At 28.5% G+C, this 6,039-nt stretch overlaps 1 pseudogene; it reads left to right on the top strand.

Moving 5' to 3' along the window:
• Nucleotides 1-6,039, top strand: part of LOC108747117 — a 14,172-nt pseudogene that overhangs the window by 4,070 nt on the left and 4,063 nt on the right.

The following is a 6,039-nucleotide window of genomic DNA, read 5'->3' as shown; positions in this document are numbered from 1 at the left end:
GCATATTCGATTTTCCATCCACTTCGCGTTTCATCTGAAGAAAAATGCTGCTGAAGCCACTGAAATGATTTGTGCTGCATATGGAGAGAACGCTGTAAGTCATGCAACATGCAAAAGGTGGTATCAAAAGTTTCGCCAAGGAGATTTCAGTCTTAAAGATGAATCGCGTGCTGGACGCCCTGAAAAGATTGAAACGGACGAATTGCAAGCACTGCTGGATATAAACTCTGCGCAAACTGAAAAGGAGCTTGCAGAACAGCTTTATATATTTATATCATAAATATTTTTTCGTTTGTTTTTAAATAAAGATTGAATTTTACAAAAAAAAGCTCAGAACTTTTTTGTACACCTAATACATATGTTCACATGAAAATAATTTTAAATATAAACATATAGGATAAGATACGCGATCCTAATCAGCAAACAATGTTTTTTAAACATATATAAAAAATATTATTTTCTAAAACTCAAATTAATAAAAAATGGGTCGCAATAATGAAATAATCACGGAAGAGAAGTTAACACAATGTAATTGCGTTAAGTGTATCATATATGGACAATAAGAAGTGTGTGCATCGATAATTATAAGTGGTGTGACAGATAAGGTACCAGACCATAAAAACCTGAAGTCCCAGGTTTAAAAACCGGTAAATAAAAAAGATTAAAATATACTTAAAAATTAGAATTAATTCATAAAATTAGTTGTCTAATGTTTAGGCATTGTTAATAAAAAAATAAATTTTTTAAAATTTAATAAATATTTTTAAAAACATTTTCGAAAACATTGTCTGCTGATTGGGGATTTCATATATGAACATATATGACAAAATATGATTTTATATATGATCAAATTGTGGTCATATATAGTCATATACAATCATATATAATCATATAGTACAGCGGCATATGTAGTCATATACGGACATATATGACCATATATAGTCATATATGTATAGTTATGTAGAGATAAATATCATACATGATCATATATAATGATTCATACGTATATATGATCATATATAATTGCACATACAAATTTTTACTCGGATATTATCAGAACTATCGTATTATTATCCGACTGCGAAATATAATGCATTATTAGGGTAAAAAAAAACAATTAATTTGTTAGTGCGATTGGAAAACTACTCGTGATAAAAGAAGATAGTTAAAACTTCTACTTCATTTATTACCAAGTGCAAAACTGTCTTTGGAATAGACGAAACTCCTTAACAAGTTAATTATTAGACAACTCGATTAATCACTTCCCGGGAAAAAATATTTTATGTATAATTATATTATTTTATATACAATTTTATATAATTGGATATAATTATATATATTTATGTATAAATATATATATAATTATTCATAAAATTATATACAACATGTATATATAAAATTATATAATTATATATAAAATGTTTTTTCCCTGATATTTTTCGCGATTTCCTGTGTGATATTTGTTCTATGGTTAGATTATCATTGTTTAATTTCCCTTTTATAATTACTAATTCTCGTTGGCACCAATACATTAAGAGAACTCTTGGCAAAGTCCTCCTCTTGGCAACGTGTATTTTCATCTTGTCGTCCATGCAAGCCTCGACATTCGGTGTCTACGCGGTTTTTACTCTTTGGGCATACTTCAGATCTTGTCAAAATGTAACGTAATCTCTTCAATCCAAGTTTAGAAAGAGAAAAATGTGCTTAAATATTATAAAACTTAAATTAATTGAAAAATTTAGAATTGGAAGTAAATCGCTTGATTTAAAAAAGAGTTTGAAAACAAATATATACAAAAAATAAAATTTTAATTTTATTAGTTTTTTTAGTAATCTTCTTTGTGTTGTAACATAATAATTGAATAATTAAAAAAAATTAAATTAAAAGCTGTTAGATAATATTACCTGATTAAATAATATTAATTAATTCAAACGACTTATCTATTATGTATATAATGACTACATTTTTTCTTTTGCAGCCGCTATCCGAAAATTATGGGATTACAGCTGGATATCAATATTTATATTGTATCAAATTCTCTTTATTATTTCTTCTACAAAGGCGATGCTCGATGCGAATCTCTCCGTATGTTGTAGGATAATTGTTTTAATAGAACAAGTAGGCCCCTAAAAACTTATGTTTGTAGCATCTTGAATTATAACTATACAAAGTGGGCCAAAAGTTTGGATACATCTAAATTTCATATACAATGCATTAAAAAAAAATGTTTCTTACAAAAGTTTTAAGGCTTAAAAACGCATTCAACGATAGTAGTTAATCTAGGATGGCGTTGTCAAGGTCAGGTCAAGGTCAACATAAATTTTTTTAATGGAACCCTCCCCCCCTTTTTCATTACATATTCTTATAACTTATCTCGAGAGCTTTTCAAAACACTATAATTAAGTTTATTGTACTGAAGTTATTATACTGAAAATTCATTTTTATAAAAATGAAAATAAGAAAAATCTCCAATGACCTTGATCTTAACAAATGTTATTAAGAACATGATTCTGAACAACATTCCAGAGGTTTTAACTATCGGTTGGACATCTTGCGTAATGCTAATGTCGACGGTACTATAACTTTCAAACCTTAAAAACTTGCAAAATACTTAATGAAAATGAACTTAATTACAGTGTTTTGAAAAACTCTCAAGATAAGCTACAAGAATATGTAATGAAAAAAGAGGGGGCTTTCATTAAAAAAATTCACCTTGACCTGACCTTGACACCGCTATTCTTGGTCAAATAACTACTATCATTCAATGTGTCTTTTTAAACCTTACAACTTTTGTGAGAAATATTGTTTCTAAAATGTATCATTTATGCGAGATATTTGGGTGTATCCAAACTTTTGACACACCCTGTATAATTAGAAGCAAAAAATGTGAATTCTTTTTAAAAAGTATATGCCAAAATAAATCAATTTTTCTTGTTTTACATTTCTTGTTATACATTTAATAATACAAATAAATAAAACGTGTTAATGATTTCTTTTTATTGTCGAAGATATTAACGTAATTTGTATTTAAATGTGTTTGAACATTGAATATAAATATAGAATAATATAAATATAAATATATAGAATAATATAAATATAAATATATAGAATAATTGAATATTTTCCATTGTTCCAACATTACGGTAGATGTTGAAGCAAAAATTTTTCTTAAAACAAGTTTGCTTTTTTAGGTACGCATGATAATGAAGAGTTACTCTTTTGTCAGAAGCGTAGTGTCTAGATTTTTATCTTACGAATCCCACAGCGAAACTTTATCACCAAATATCCTCAAATTTTCGCAATATCTGTATTTCCTTTTTGCACCGACTCTTGTGTATTGCGAAAAATATCCCAGGTAAAGATATTTCACAATTTTTTTAAAAAGATAATAAGATATATAAGCTAATAATTATACAGTAAAAGAGACAAGTTACACAGTATTATTAATTATAAAATTTTATAAGTAATAATTTTTGTAATTAATAATGTTATATTATTTGGCAATAATAAATTTATATGGATTTAGAAAAATGTCCAAGTTCATTCATGAAATATAAGCAATATATTTTTATCTTCAATAATGCAGTTCGATGGTATAGCTTAAAGTTTCATCGTGATACACAAATGATAATTTAATAGTATTGCCATATTAGCTACATTAAATTAAGAAATTTAGAACGTTAGAAAAAGTTCTATTTGAGCATAATTGGTTTCCTTTTAGAACAAAAAGAATTAGGTGGATGGTGGTAATTCGAAATTTTGTTGATTTGGCTTACTGATCTTTTATTCTGATCTTTTATCATGGAAAGTTTGGTATCACCGGTCTACTGCGAGATTCGGCACACGACATCTGGATTGGAAGTGGTTTGTCAAGAATACCATCAAATCTATTATCCCTTGCGCTATCTACATTGTCACCTTACATTATTTCCTGTTGCACGCATGGATGAACGCTTGGGCGGAAACGCTGCAGTTTGCCGATCGATTATTTTACAAAGTGAATATACCCATCTTTTCAGTAATCTGCCTTACAAATATTATATGTAAGTATATTCCACTTAATATATCATACTTATAAGTCATAGCTTCAATGTACGTAATGCATTATAAAATTTAAGTTTCAGAATTACCTCTTTTTTACATGGTAATTTCGTGAAAGGAGTAAGGTCCTAGTAGCCGGACATACACCTATATCCAAACACTTCCACAAAATTTATTATTATTATTCTCAAAAGTTTTTTTAATTACAATATTATAATTTAATTGTATATAAAGGGGTTTTTTAATTCACAATTATATTATAATATTATACATAAGAAAGCATTAGAGATTAAAAGTAATATAAATAAGTTAAAGTTTTGTGTAAATATTTAAACACAGATTTATGATCGGTCTTAAGACGTTTATCTAACTACACGAGGCAGATATTTTTCTCAAGCAATAGAAAATTCCGATCATCATATATAATAAGTATCGGAATTCCAATAAGAGTTTCGGAAGCTATTGTGGATTATTCACTTTTGTAAACTGTAGCTTCATGAATTATTGTATCTTTTGTTACAGGACTGGTGGAACAGTACGACTTATCATATGTTCTTCCGCATGTGGAACGTAGTAGTGCACAACTGGCTGTACACATATATCTATAAGGACACGTACGAAATTGTGGTGCCATACAATCGGGTGTTGTCAGCTACTACTGTATTCTTTATCTCCGCTATCGGCCATGAGTACATAATCACATTTACATACGGCTTCTTTTACCCTATATCATTTACCTTATTTATCACCGTAATTTTCCCTTTATTCTTCATCCGCAAGCCTGCCAATAATCTTCTTGTGTGGTTGTTATTTACCCTTGGCACCAGTATGATCTTTTTCAATCTACTCGCGATAGAGAGATATCCTCGGCACAACTGCCAATCTATTATACAAATTTTCGACTAATGTAAGGACCCGATCGTTTGCATACGTCAAAGAGTCATTTTCTGTATGTTACTTGAAAGCTGTAAATAAATGATGTTGACATTGCGTTAAAAATAAATCATTTTGATAATTTAAACAATGTTCGTCTGGTAATTGCAATTTTAACAAAATATCCTGATACATATGAAAGAGCAAAACAATCTTTAATAATTAACTTGTCAAAATTGATCCATTCCAAAGTTCGTGCCTCGACGTTCTTGAATAATTCACTTTCTTTGAGCAGTATTTCTTTGGAATTGCTATTTAAAAAACTACGAAAATTTTCTAAATTTTTAGAATTTTCATCTTCACAGTTTGCATATTTGGATACTAACGTAATTAATTACTAGCGTAACTAAATTGTTTAAAACAACTGTTTTCAATGCAGCAATGAATTGGTGGCAGGTGGGAGTTTGAAATTGGAATTCAATACATATGTTGTCGTATCTCACAACAAAATTTTTAAGCGAATTCTGATTAAGATTTGGTAAATTTAAATATTCAAAAATCAAGATTTTTAAGCTGTTTCCATAAATATATAACACTGCGAATTATAATAATCCAACCTTTCGTGAACTGATATTGTGTTGTAACATCTTTTTCAGTCTTTAAATCTATTAATATCTAGTCAATAATTTCTAGCATTTACTCCACAACTTCAAATGAGACGAATCATTTCTTAAAACGCATCTATACTGTTTGCCATCTTTTTTGCATACTTAGTCCAACCATTTAACGAGTCGAAGAGGTTGTTAATTAATTTAACAAATTCTGCTGTTTTTAATAATTCAGGTAATTCTCCACTGATAGTAAAAGCCTCAATTGATGAAGCGATAGAATGACTTAATTGTTGTGCAGTAATATTGATTTTCATTTCGACAAAGCTATCTTAAAATTTGAAATCTCCTGGATGTAATTTAAAAAGTGTCTTATAATTTTTCATCTGATCTAAATAAAAAACCTGAAGTATGTATTCCAATTTTGCTGTTTTATTATGCCTGGATTTAATTTTACATCGTATAATAGAGCGTTTTGAGTGCATTTTACTAAGTGTGGAACGTCAAAAATTGTTAC

The sequence above is a fragment of the Trachymyrmex septentrionalis genome, unplaced genomic scaffold (assembly GCF_001594115.1).
Source record: "Trachymyrmex septentrionalis isolate Tsep2-gDNA-1 unplaced genomic scaffold, Tsep1.0 scaffold192, whole genome shotgun sequence".
Taxonomy (NCBI): domain Eukaryota; kingdom Metazoa; phylum Arthropoda; class Insecta; order Hymenoptera; family Formicidae; genus Trachymyrmex; species Trachymyrmex septentrionalis.
Note: the sequence above shows the minus strand (reverse complement) of the source record. Positions and strands in the feature narration are given on the sequence as shown.